This window comes from Sinohyriopsis cumingii, chromosome 3 (assembly GCF_028554795.1).
Source record: "Sinohyriopsis cumingii isolate HCF-2022 chromosome 3, ASM2855479v2, whole genome shotgun sequence".
In the NCBI taxonomy this organism is placed as follows: Eukaryota; Metazoa; Mollusca; class Bivalvia; order Unionida; family Unionidae; genus Sinohyriopsis; species Sinohyriopsis cumingii.
Genome location: NC_142963.1, coordinates 99885435 through 99900264, shown reverse-complemented (window position 1 = coordinate 99900264; position 14830 = coordinate 99885435). Strand labels below are relative to the sequence as shown.

At 41.2% G+C, this 14830-nt stretch overlaps 1 protein-coding gene across 1 annotated transcript in view; it reads right to left on the bottom strand.

Moving 5' to 3' along the window:
- The window catches only part of LOC149803388 (mutS protein homolog 4-like), a 182656-nt gene extending 181186 nt beyond the window's left edge, over positions 1 to 1470 (bottom strand). The window contains exon 1 of the mRNA XM_089953095.1: positions 1336 to 1470. The gene's annotated coding sequence lies outside the window, so the exon portion shown is untranslated. The remainder of the gene's footprint in view (positions 1 to 1335) is intronic.
- Positions 1471 to 14830: the final 13360 nt, after the last annotated feature.

Below are 14830 nucleotides of genomic sequence, written 5' to 3'. Positions count from 1 at the left end.
TCCTACGCACATTTCAGGCAAAAACGACAAAAACCTCTGGGGCCGAATGAGTTAAAGTGAATGTTGTGTATAAATAATTTATCATTTTGTTTTGTATCTGTATTCTCATACTAATCCACATGGATTTAGCCAATTTGTGCCAATAATTTTAACTGCAGATCTGTAATTATGTAATATATAGATTACTCTTTTTATGTTCCGATTTCACTTTTTTGCATCTCGTATTTGTAATAATTATGAGTATACCTGGGGGGGGATATGTATGAACTTACAACAAACCAGTTCAGATTCACATTTAATGTAATTTCCCTTTGACTGGGTACCCGGGTAACCGATCATTAGGATCTATGTGTACCCAGATGACGTTTTCTACATTTTTGCTATCTTTAGTCTCTGGTCAGAGCTATTGCAAGACAAAACTACCGCACTGATCAAATTTGACCTGGAACTCGCTTAGTATTCAAAATCTCTGAGAAAATAAATCATATTCCTATCGATTTCATGCAGGTATATCTCAATGAAAGGTTGTTCAAGTTTTCTAGGCCAGCTATCCTATGCCACCACTGCATGGTGTCAGAGAACTCCAACTTTTTGATAGGCAATGGACATTTTTACATCCCATGAGTACTAATAATCCTAAACCCCAACATAAATATCAAAAATGGGATGGCTAGGATCAGACAAAACTTGGATAATAGAAGACAGTGAGAAATATTACATCAGCCAATTTACACCTGCTGAAGTATACAATTTCATTAATTTTTACCAATTGGTTAGGTGTGATAAATGCCCCCAGTGGGATCACTTGATATACTGTACAGATAAAAGATTAGTCAAAAGAGGTGACATTGCTTTGTCCCCATTTTACTGAAGAATAAAGATAAATACAAGCATATGTTTATCAAGTTTGAAAATAACTATTTCAGATGTAACATTCCTCTATATGTAAGTTGTAGTTTAAGGTTCTGGCAATTTCTCTTTAAGCCCGTATGTGTTAAAACTGGCTTTTAGGACTGCTTAAGCAAGACTTCCAGTTTATCAGAAATAATGCATGGTATTTGCTGGAGATTTTGTTTTAAAAATTTCTAAGTGAGGGTTCATTACGAAAACAATATAAGTTTATGGACAAGTGTGGTGTGGTTAAAGTTTGTTATCTTGTAGGACATGTGTGCTGTAAGGTTCTGATGATATTACGGTAAGTCCGTATATACATTAAAACCAATGCTGCCAGCATCACCGTGTGCCAGTATATACATACTCAATCGGGATGGTGGCCGCAGCCGGCTTGTTTACGCACCCCTATCAATATTCCTGGAGCCACCCATATTTATCTACCTGTAATTTTACCAAGAACGGTGTCTTCTTTAATTTTTCTTGAGGAGATATACAGTGCCCTGTCTCACAAATATACTTCTGTTTAACGTGATTCAAATGAGTTTGTAAAATTAGGCTCATAATACAAGAGTCTTCTGCAGCGAACCTCCCGCCATATTGACTTTGGGCATAAGTGTGGAATGTTCACAATTCAAGATTACGCTATCCAAAATATGAATATCAATTTTGTTTGATTAATCTTAACATTATGTATATGTATGGATGATATTAATTAAGTTACAGAATATATAATTGGTGTGTTTTTATTGTTTTGAAAATCCCGGGACACTATACAAAAAGTATCTAAATGCTCTAAAATGAACAAGCCTTAAGGCAAAATATATTTATGTTATGTTTTGTGACAAGATTATTCGGCTAATCTTGCTGTACTAGAGGTTTCTGTCATCATACAGACCTCCTCTACCTAAGAGAACATACATTCGTGGATTTTTAATCTATAAAGATGGAGAGCCACGGTAAGTGATACTTCTAGCCAGTACCCGTGATGTTGAAACTTTTTTTTTTAGCGCAAAACTAGAACGTAAGCGAAAAAATAAAATTTAAAAAATACATTTCTTGTAGGTGAATTGAAATAAATATTTTGCTTTATACCTTTTGTTATAAATGTTTATTTGTTGTAAACCGAGGACATTCGTGAGATTACACACCAACGTAACGAGGACACGCCTCCAAGCGAGGACGTACTCGCTTGGAAAATGGGTAAAATCTTGCTTCTCCCAACTATTTTTGCATAGAATAAGGAAGGTCTCCGTTTATAGGCTTGGTACTTGTTAGCGATTTTGGAGTGTATCTTTCTTCCAAAGCTGGCGATACACACGCCCGAAACCATGTCCTCGATTGCCAGGTGGAAAACTTGTAGAGAGATCTCCGCTAAAAAAAAAACTACTTTACTAAACTATAAGAAGATAAGGTGGTGCATATAACGGTTCCTGGTAAGTTTTATTAATATTTAATGCATGTGCGACAATAGCGTTGGGAAACTCGCGATACATTCATACTATACGCGTCCAATACAGGCAAATAAATCTACGACATGTACGAAAGAGCTACATTAAAACCAGGGACGTCATTTCGACTTTTTTCGGGGTTGTGATGCAAAACTTGAGGTGGGGGGGGGGGAGGCAAAACATGATTCATGCAAATATCAAACGCGCTGGCTCAGGCTGAACAACAGATTAGAGCGACAGTAATAGCAAAGACGTATTTTAAATTTTTTCGGGGGGGGGGACTTGACGGGCTTGTTAATTTTCGTATTAAGCTACATCAACTTTACGGCACACGCAAATGCGAGTTAGGGGCTCATCCCCACTGTCCCGCTCCCCCCCCCCCCCCCCCCCCGGCGTCCTCGATCAAAATGCTATTGAAAATACGCATGACTTCGGTGTAGATTTGTTCCGAAAATGCAGAATTATCAGACCCATCTGTAAAGTTAAAACGCACTGTTTGCGGCGAGATTTTACACACATAAAGATATTGAACAGACATCCTTAATATGCAAAATTTATTTTATGATTATTAAATGAGCTATATCCGCCCCTATTTCATCATTTGCCTACTTAATATTCAAACAGGAGAGAACAGATGTGAATCAAGTGAAACATTCCGTTAAGGTGAGATCAAATTATCACTAACCGAATTTGGAAGTTACATGCACAGAACTTCAGTAAATATATAGAAAGATAAATATATTATACAGAAGTCAAGCATTTATCATCATGATGATCAGTCCCAAAATGCAACAGTTAATCACAGCAATATGTTTTTCGTTATCGCGCTCTTAAGACCTGCGACTACATGTGCAAGCAATCATAAACTGTTGAATGCATTCAATGTTCTTTTAAATGCATATACTTGCTTCATTTGGTGATTTGATGACTTTGCTTAACATATCATGAATTATTAGTTGTATCGATATTCTGTTGTAGACGAAGTCTTATTAAACAGCACACAAAATGTAAAAACAAGGCGGTAATCTATATTATTTTCCCAAATTTAAAGAGGTTTTTAACAATAGCCAAAAACGCTCAGGATGTTCTACTGGACCAACTTGTATTTATAACTTAAACGAACATTTATTTAGAGCTGCATTAGACTGTAATATTCTTACTCATTTAGTCTTTTTTTTAGCATGTTTTATACAGAAGGCGACGCAGAAAAAAAAAATTGTTTAAAACTTCCAATCAGCGATACAAAACACCTTTACGAGGTACCTTGAATTAGCAAATGTATAAACTAAGTGATTTGGAACGTGAACCAAGAGAGTGTTGTACCATTAAATTATATTCTTGTTCATTCATGGCCCCAAAACAATAAAACGGGATAAACTGGTTGTAAAAAGGTATTAGAAAACTATCCCCGTCCATTAACTCTATACATACATCTACTCTCATAGAACTCTGTTCTTCGCTTCTGCAATTACTGAAGTTTATAGCTATTTAGGAGGTTTCAATTCAGTTAACATATATAAGCTGTTGTCCTTGTTTTTAGTCTATCATTATTATTTGTGTTGAGGTTGAGATAAAACACTATACAGATTACAACAGAAATAATGTTGTATGCATCATAGATTTATTCAGCCAAAAAGTCTCCATGAAATACACAATATGGGTAACACAAACATTCGTTCTTATTTCCAACATTACATCTGCACATGCCAGAGAGAGAGAGAGAGAGAGAGAGAGAGAGAGAGAGAGAGAGAGAGGAAGGAAGATTCATACGCGTATCATGCAACAAAGATATTACTCTATTTTATTGATAAGACGAGTTTCCTGCCATAATTGCTTAAATCCAGCCAAATAGTATCGTTACACGCCAGGGGCATTTGCTTGACCGAACGGTGTCAAACTCTGGCTCGATTCCTCTAGAAGTCAAAAGTTTACCCAAAATTTCCAAAGACTTCCAAACAACTTCAGTTGTAAATTAGAAAGACGTACGTGTTCATTCTATACATAAATATTTCGCTAATCAATGCAAGACCACAGATCTCAAAACTTGCAAAATATCTATCAGCCGCACATCTGTCTGCATGATTTCTCTTCATCAACTTTCCGTACCGCCAGCAGTTCACGCCGTAGAACCTATCCCTTAACACAGGGAACTATTTTTTACTGCGCCACCTTAGGCCAGTCAATTCATGGTTTCAAGGCATATTTCGCCAGTACAACTGCATCACATTTGCCACCATGGCAACATAAACGGTATCTGCCGAGTCCCTTCGTGTTTATTCCTTTGTGTAATTTACCGGTCTCCTACCATAAATACTGCCACTGCAGTCAAACAACCAATGTACACCATTCACTTTTAATAGGGACTATACTACTCTAAACCACGCAGCTGGTGGGCCTAAGGGAACAACGAATGCCGATACAGCTTGGCACCAACGGCGTCGCATGAGTTGCCGGAATGACGTTGAAGTCAATGTCAGACCGCCTTAGGGACTCCGTCTCCGGATTTTCTGTCTGGGTTTACTCCCTTAGCCTTTCCCATGAGTGGGTATAGTCACAAGGCAGCAGAGGTTTGGAATCGGAATTTTCCTTCTCCTTACTCCACATACATGTATAGTATTCAAACCAAGGAATTGTGGTGGGAAATGGAATAAAGCACTTTTTATTTTATTGAGACAAATCGCTTACCAATACTCCAACACATTTTAACAAACAATTTGTTGGGTTGTTCGTGGACTACTATTCCAGTATTAACCTGCATTCATGAACCCTATCTCCCTTTAGCAGGTTCACTTCTGCGATGCTACTGTAACCTCATTAAACTGACTTTTTCACAGATGTTTGGAATCTACTGAAGATGAACTGAATTCATGCCTACTGTTAACATTTCAATGTATTTCTGTAAATTATTTTCCAAAATTGAGAATGGTCAGCGACTGCTGGAGATGTGCTGCTTCCACAGCCTATGTGTGACCAACACTTTCTTCAAATGCAAGGAGATCCACCAGGTATCGTGGAGACACCCACGTTCACGCCACTGGCACCAGCTAGACCTCGTCATCACCAGGCGTGCAGAACTGGCCAGTGTACTCCTCACCCGGAGCTACCACAGTACCGATTGCAACACGGACCATTCCCTCGTGGCCAGCAAGGTGCGAATATTACCCAAGAAGCTGAACCACGCCAAGAAGAAGGGTCACCCACGCATCAACACCTGCTGTGCAAGCGACCCAGAGAAAATACAGCAGTTCATCAGCAAACTGAAGGAAGCCCTCACCAAAGTGACACGTGATGACACCATTGACTCCAAGTGGTTCCATATCCGTGACTCTGTGTACAATTCAGCCATCACGGCTTACGGGAAGAGGGAGCGAAAGAATGTCAACTGGTATGAGGCAAACTGGAAGGAGATGGAGCCCGTGACTGAGGCAAAGAGGAAAGCCCTCCTGGCATACAAGGCTGCACCTAGCCCCAGAACACTACAAGCCCTCAGGATTGCAAGGAACAACGCCCAGAAGACCGCCCGCCGCTGTGCCAACACCTACTGACTGAACCTTTGCAACAGAATACAGACAGCTGCCGACACCGGGGATGCAAGAGGAATGTACGAGGGTATCAAAAAGGCGACATGTCCCCCCCCCCCCCAGCTACAAGACCGCCCCCCTCAAGTCCAAGACGGGCGAAGTCATCACAGACCAGGGGAAACAGCTGCAGCGATGGGTTGAGCACTATCTCGAGCTATATGCAACCCAAAACAATGTCACTGGAACTGCCTTGGACGCCATTCCAGACCTGCCTGTCATGGAGGAGCTAGACATACAGCCCACCTTGGAAGAGCTCGGAAAAGCCATCGATTGCCGTGCCTGTGGTAAGGCTCCTGGAAGCGACGGCATTCCGCCTGAAGTCCTCAAGAGCGGAAAACCAGCACTGCTCAAGCCCCTACACATACTCCTCTGCCTTTGCTGGGAACAGGGATACATCCCACAGGACATGCGTGACGCCAACATCGTCACTTTGTACAAAAACAAAGGAGACCGTAGCGACTGCAACAACTACCGGAGCATCTCCCTCCTCAGCATCGTAGGAAAGGCTTTCGCCCGTGTCACCTTGGCGCGCTTGCAGATCTTAGCCTTCCGTGTCTACCCAGAGTCCCAGTGTGGATATCGAGCCGGCAGGTCAACTGTAGACATGATCTTCTCACTACGTCAGCTGCAAGAAAAGTGTCGCGAGCAGCAGATGCCCCTCTACATTGCCTTCATAGACCTGAAGAAGGCGTTTGACCTGGTTAGTCGGAGTGGACTCTTCAGACTCCTGCAGAAGATTGGCTGCCCCTCACGTCTGCTTGCTGTCATCATGTCGTTCCACGAGAACATGCACAGCACAGTGTGCTTCAATGGCGCAACATCTGAAGCATTCCCAGTCATCAACGAGTCAAACAAGGCTGTGTCCTTGCACCGACGCTGTTTGCCATCTTCTTCTCCATGCTTCTCCAGTACGCATTCAAGGACTGCAGCGAGGGAGTGTACATCCATATCAGCGCTGACGACAAGATGTTCAACATCGTCCGTCTCCGTGCTAGGACTAAAGTCACAGAGGTACTCATCCGTGAATTGCTCTTCGCCGACGATGTAGCCTTGACATCACACACGGAAGATGGACTTCAGCAGCTGGTGTGCCGCCTCTCCCATGCTTGTAAGGAATTTGGACTGACCATCAGTTTGAAGAAAACTAACGTCATGGCGCAGGACGCAGACTCCCCTCCCTCTGTCACCATCGATGGGTACAACTTGGAAGTTATCGAGAACTTCACATACCTCGGGTCTAACATCTCCAGCTCACTCTCCATTGATTCTGAGGTGAACGGCAGGATTTCCAAGGCAGCAGCAGTGATGGCCAGACTTAACCAGAGAGTCTGGAACAACCCCAGCCTCACCGAGAAGACCAAACTGTGTGTCTACCAAGCCTGCGTGCTCAGCTCACTTCTCTACAGCAGCGAAACATGGACCACCTATGCAAGACATGAGAGGAAACTCAACAGCTTCCACGTGAGATGTCTACGGCGCATTCTGCACATCCAGTGGCAGGACAAAGTACCCAACACAGAGGTTCTAGAAAGCGCCAACATGAACAGCATGTTCTCCATTCTCAGCGAGAGGCGGCTTCGCTGGCTTGGCCATGTCAAGAGAATGGACCCAGGTCGCATTCCCAAGGACCTGTTATATGGGGAGTTAGCAGAAGGTACACGACCAACTGGACGACCACATCTGCGCTACAAAGATGTTTGTAAGAAGGATATGAAGACGGCAAACATCAATGTCAACGACTGGGAGAGCTGTGCAAACAACCGTTCCAGCTGCCCTTGCTGTCAGGCAGGGAGTTCAAAACGCAGAGGAAGAGAGAAAAATAAAACAAGCTGAAAAGAGAGCTAGAAAGAGATAAACAAAAGTTGACTTTGGAGCTACACCATCGTCTCCCGTAGACGGACGGATGCCAAGACTACTCTAACAGGGACACCCATGAGGTTTTGACCTAAATTCACTAAAAGTCAAGCATGGCATCATGGAAACTCACTAACACTTCACTCCGTGACGTTTATTCCTACTAATTGGCTAATTATTTAGGGCTTTGGAATATTTCCATTGCACGGAGTTCCAGTAATCAAACAAGTAATCACACAAATCTAAGAATTCCTTAAAACGGGGCGCTTTAACCACATGCACAAACTCCAAATTTAGTACAGTATGATCTCCAAGGCGGTGGATTAGTCCGAAGCGTGTTATGTCGTACTAAAGTCTAATTGCTGGACGATCGGTCCGTCAATAAATTGACCAGTCAGTCAATAACAATGTAAAGGTCTCGTAGACTACATTAGGTTGGGGTGGGATGCTACCAGTATTATCTTTAATTATTACAGAAGACACACAATGGCTCGTTTTTGTTAGAAATTGAAGTAGTGATAGAGATGCAAAGCTCCGAGCCCCCAGTCGGCGATGCCGACAGTTAAATTATTGAATACACAAAAGGTGGAATTCAAATAAACAACAAATATAATGTCATTCAATAACAGATAATCCTTCCTCAAATGAAATTCAATATTCAAAACCCTATCACTCGTCTTTCACTCGACCAAGTGACGGCCTATTTCATCATCTGACTTAGTGTGATAGATTTTCCTTCTGTCCTGTGTTTCTAATCATCTGTAGTATTTCTTGACTGGTACCCAGTACCACTTCAGTCCAACAACCACGTCCTTCACCTTTCCACTTCCGTTCTGTCCTTTTCTTGTCTCCCAGAGACTCGGGACCAACTTACCAGGGTATTTCCCTTCTCTGTCTCCTACAGCTCCTCCGGTCCTTAATAGTTTCATGTCCGAAGCTCCTTTGTAATTCCCAGAATAGCAATGTTTCCCGCCAATTTCGAATGACGTCGGAGTAGATTATAACTTCCACAAGATGGTTTAGCGACTACTGACGTTTAGTTTCAAGACACTTGATTTAAACTTGCGATTCCAAGGGTGTCCACGCCTTGCTCAATTCCGTGGATGTCGATTCACACATGGTCTACATAATTGACAGACATTACCCCCTCCCCGGCAGTCTGTCAAGGGTGGATTTACTACCCCCACTTGATGTTCCTTTGAGCCCAACACCGGCAATTCATGCCACTTACTTGTGAATTGCAGGCAGCCAAATAAGGCGCCAGTGCAAAGTTCTTATGGCCATGTATATACAACTGGCTTCCCACCCGTCCTTTTGATGTCGGCTTACACTATCGTAACATAAGCCGGCCGGCCAGTTATGTACACATCGCTTTGACACTCTTTGTTCGCAAGGCTGACACTCGCAACATTTATGAAGCGAATAATTAGCATCAGGGTCCAGGATATACATGCTGCAATCTGGCTATTGTTCCTTACTTATAACGTGACAACCAACAAAACATATATTCAAATAATAATGTAATTGCCCTAAAGAACAGTTGTAGACGAAACCCTTTTGGAGGTTACAGTTACTTCATACTAATTTATGATTTGGATTTGATTTTAACGTAGCTTTAACAACGTTTCAGTCATGTCGCTACGATGTCTGCAGTATGGCAGTCTATAGTGATGTGGTGCACTGGGGTATCACGCCGTAGATATGTAGCATCATGTCCCACGCAGTCACATTATTCTGACACCAGGCCGACTAGTCCTAACACTAACCTCTTAATGCTGAGCGCATAGCGAGGCAGCTGTTGGTACCATTTTTATGTCTTTGTTATGACTCTGCCTTTGTTCCAACCCGCAACCTCCCGCATCAGAGGCGGACGCTCTTACCACTAGGCCACCTGAGTGGTCGTATTGATTGTTAAGGCTGGACTAGATATGCAAACATGTCCTCGTTGGTCATAATGTAACAATGTCGATGGTCTCCGTGATTTTGTCAGATAGTGTGCGTCCTTAGTTTTCAAAGATTATACAAAATATTTGCGTAAACGTTTACGTCCTCGCTTGCATTGCTAATTTTCAAATTCCTTAATATTGATAATACAGATCCCCCCTTGATACATCACAATTTGCTATTAATTTACTGCCTCAAACTATATTTTTTTTCGCTCTAACATCGCCAGAACAAATGTACTCGGTACGTGGTACGCGATTCCATATGCCAGTCCTTGATATCCACCAGATACAAGAATGTGTGTCTGTGTGTGTGTGTGTGTGTGTGTGTGTGTGTGTGTGTGTGACTTAGATTTGTAATGTAGCTTTAACAATTTTTCACTCATATCTCCAGGATGTCTGAATTGTGGCAGTTCATACTAATGTCCAGCACTGGGACATCATGCCGCAGACATGTATCATCATGTACCACCTGAAACCAGTCTTAAAAGTAACCGCTTAATGCTGAACGCCAAGTCAGGCAGCTGATAGTAACATTTTATAAGGCTTTGGTATGACTCGGACTGCGTTCGAACCCGAGATGTTTCGATACCGTAGCGGACGCTCTAACACTTACGCCACCGGCATACATACATACATACATACATACATACATACATACACTTAGAACTTGTCCGGAAATGTAGCTACCAGTCCCAAACGTAACCTCGTAATGCTGAACACCAAGTCAGGTAGCTGCTAGTAAGATTTTTATAAGTCTTTGGTACAACACGGACGGGGTACGAACCCGAGTCTTCCGATTATACATACATTCATACATACACATACATACATACATACATACATACATACATACATACATACATACATACATACATTTTGGAATTGTCGCTTAATGTAGCTGTTAGAGCAAATTTTGGTTTATATCTATTGTGCATGAATTATAATTTATGTTAAAGTATGCGAACAGGGATGAGAGAATATGGATCATTTAAAAAATGTTGGATTTGGCGCACCTTGCATTTTTTAAAAATATACATAGTGTGTGTGTGTGTGTGCGTGTGTGTGTGTGTGTGTGTGTGTAAAGTGTCGAATTTTAAATAATTATCGAAACTTAGAGTTGAAGGCATTGAGGATTAAAATTTTATCACATTTAAGCCAGGAAAGTCTTTGTGAAGGGTCTTTTCGACCTTTCTTCCCCTTCACTCCGTGTCAGTGTTAAACTTGAAGTGCTAGCATGTACTACTCATTGAGATTTGACCGGGGCATCGCAACACTGTCTTGAGAAAGTAAACAGTTGAGTTACCAACCATAACCGCTTGATAGGAACCCATATCAAATAGTCATTTTCATGGGGAAGTTGATTGCAACGTAGCTCAGAGATTCTTGGCTATCCAAAATCGAACAAAAGAAATGATTATCTTGGGAAAATGTAGGAAATGCTGCATACGATCGGTCAGAGTAAATCAAGGCGTACACTTTGGAAGTAATGTGAATTTAAGAAGACAACCTTGGTCGAAATTCTTTAGTCCGAAAATTTATGAGAAAGGAAACGTTTAGCTCCGAGGAAGCCTAAAAAGAATAGTGCTTCCTCGTTAAACAAGAAAAGGGGACCAGATGGCTGTCCTGTAAGAAAAGACAGATTTTAGTGCTAGGACGCACAATTTCTGAAGAGAACAGCATTTAGGAACGCAATTTTAATTTTTCACGTATTTTTCTATTTTTGATTGTTTGTTTTATGCAAATGTGTTTGATATGACTTTGATTCATATTATGTATTGTTTATTCAATTTCATGGAAAAATTGTTATGCTAGGGTTGTTATGCAATTTATCTCTTTAGTTTTACAGTTGTTACTTCATTGATAAAACTGAGGATTGCATGCGATCCAAATTTTCATATGTGTAGGATTTCATAGGGTTATATGAATTAATTTTCTGTGTCTGTTAGGACGATACTGACTATCGTGAGATAACGATAATTGCATATTTATATACGATTTTGTAATGTTTAAATACTCTTGAAAATTAGGGATTGCTGTGAGCTAGAATTTTGTGAATTTTATGCAATAGTAATAGAGCATGGGGTAGCGTAGGTAAAGAGATACGGTGATATTAGATACACCGCTCACGTGTTAATTATGATTGGTCGCTGTGAAGCGAGAGTGATGATCTATCGAATTAGGGCAGAATTTATGCAGTGTTTGGTAGCCAGTTATGCTTCTAAGTAACGTAAGTGAGGTAACTTTATATACGTATAGAAAGTGATACGTATAAAGATTATGGGGTAATTTTGTCCTTTAAGGAAACAGCTTTCTGAGAGAGATGGGACAGTCCGAAGACGGAAGTCCTGGACGAGATGACGTTTTTAGAATAAAAGATTAGGATGTAAAGAAAGAGATGAAGCGTTCAGAAGATGAAGACTAGAGAGAATAGGAAAACGTGATGCACGGGTCAAAGGAAGAAGGTGAGGCAATCAATCGTGGACATTGCGCTCTTTTTACCACTCGTTATTTGATGAAATAAATCCAAATTAGACGCTGCTATTAAATTCTATTGACATAACTCAGGTTGAATTGGAGTTGCCGCTTTTAATTGTTTTTGATTAAATTTTGTTATTTTTTATGCCTAAGGGGGTCGTATTGCATTATTTTTTTCCCAATTGTCTTGCTCAGTTCTCTGTTGATGTTCTATCTATCCACCCACACCGGGCTATAAAATCGAGGGAAGTTATCCTCGCGATAACGCCAGTCAAATCCAATTAACCACCAATCTTACTAAGAGGGCGACGTTACACCAAGGATTCTGTGGCAAGCGACTGCAAGCATTCAAATTAAGTTGTTCAAATTTGAACACTGTTTCTTCATGGTCGAGACAAGGATATTATATAACTTGAATTGACTCATAAATAAGCAATTTTCCACTACCGGTCCATATTTTTACAAATACATTTCACTCAGATATGCATGTAAAGGATTCTCTATAGTAAGTTCGATGTTAAACTTAGAAAGTATCATTTTGAAGTCAATTGTCTCCACCCTTTATAGCCGAATTGAGACAAGCATGGTCGAGATAGAGCTGTAGCTGCAGACATGCACACAGACTGTTCATGACATTCGGTCATTTTTCACTTGACAGAAGCAGCAGTCCACTGGGTGATTGAGCAGCTCCTATTATGATCACACTGCTCACCCCCAAAGCACGAGGAAGGGACTAGAAGTCCCCAAACATTGCCTGCTTCACTTAAGCCTGGTCAGAATTAAGCGTGTGACGGGGATAATACCTTCGCGGTCGTAGATCTAACAAGAATAGAAAGGTGACACAACTCACTATCAGATACCAGGAATGTGCACACACTAATGGACAAAACAACAGCAGATAGATCAGAAAGAAGAACAGCTCTACTTTGTAGAGAACCGGCCAGAATCAACGTCCACATCTCAACCAAGAGTAAAACTCACGTAGCCATGGAAATATAATTGACCAGAGTAAACACCAGCTATGCCTTCTTTTTTAGTGGCCGACGTAAAAGAACGACGTGACTCTCGTGGTGGGGTTGCGATCATTTCACAACTAGTCAATAAGTTCACAAATATCCAAAAGAGCGCGAATTGACAGACTGATGCAAGCGAGTCTGCCACTGACTAATAAAAGACGTGTGAATATCGCCGGTGCGTATGCACCACCATGACCATACAGATGAGATAAAGGACACATTTTAAAACGACCTTAATTCTCTTATAGTAAAGGTACCGAAGGAAGAAAAGCTCACCATCCTTAGTGACTTCATTGCTAGAGTTGGCACAGATCACCAGACATGGTCAGGTGTCATTGGAACAAATGTCTCTGGCAAACGCACCAGCACTGGACTCTTCTTGCTGAGGATATGCCATAAACACGACCTTCGAATCACCAACAGTCTTGATCACACCCCCTTAAACCGCAACAAGACGTCTTAAATGCATCCATGCTCCAAGCACTGGTATCTCACTGGCTACATCATCATCAAGAAAAGAGGATGTCCAAGTGACAAAGACCATGAGAAGTGAAGAATGCTGGACTGACTACAGGCGTATATTCTCCAAATTCAATATCCAGATTCAACCTAGCTGACAACCACAAGGCAGAAAGGCACCCGAAAGTTCAATGTCTCCTAATTGAAACTGGAGAATTTAAAGCAAGCATTTGTCGACGAATCGTGCAGCCAATATAAACAATTGATGTGAACTCCTAGGATGACAAGGAAAAGTGTCATACTCATGTCTACTCAGCTGCATTCAAAACCCTTGAGACTCCCACATGCAAACCTAATGATTAGTTATATGAAAACGATGCTGCATAGAAGCTACTGAATGAGAAATATCAGCTAAAAAGGATCCGTTTTTCTAAACAGTACTTCATCATCTAAGAAAGCAGTCTTCAGCATTAAGAGGACTGTCCGATGCAAATTGAGAGATTTAAAACACTCGTGGATGAGCAGCAGGACAGATGAGATTCAGTCCTATGCAGACACGAATAATGTCGAGAACTACCGATACTTTCAAAACTATCTACAGGCCACAGCCAACAAGAACATTTCAAATGCAGACATTAACACAATGCTAGCTGACAAAGCAAAGATACTACAAAGATTGGCGGAACACTTCAACATCCTCAACCTACAATCTTCTATTAGGGAGGAAGCAATTGATCAACTCCCCTACGTGAAAATCAACACTTGACTTGTTGCTCAATCAGTGTTGACTATAACTGAGAAATTAATTCACTTGTCAAATGGAGAGCACATGGAGCGGATGATATCCCAGCAAAAGTCTACAAAGCCGAAGACTCGGACAGGGCACATAAAACTGACTGAACTTCTCCAGTCACTATCTGCCCAAAGAAAAAAAAACCCATTATCACACGAGTATATATTAGATGCATTCGTTGTCTAATTTTTCAAGCGGAAAGGTAACATAAAATCATGCAACTGTGACATCCTTCAGTAGTGGGTGCGGTGCATATGTGAACATCAATATTGTGGATGTATGTAATTATTCGTAATTGTTTTGCTTACAAATGGGTGTGTGTGTATCTGTGCATAACTTAAAATTAATTGAATAACCAAACTGA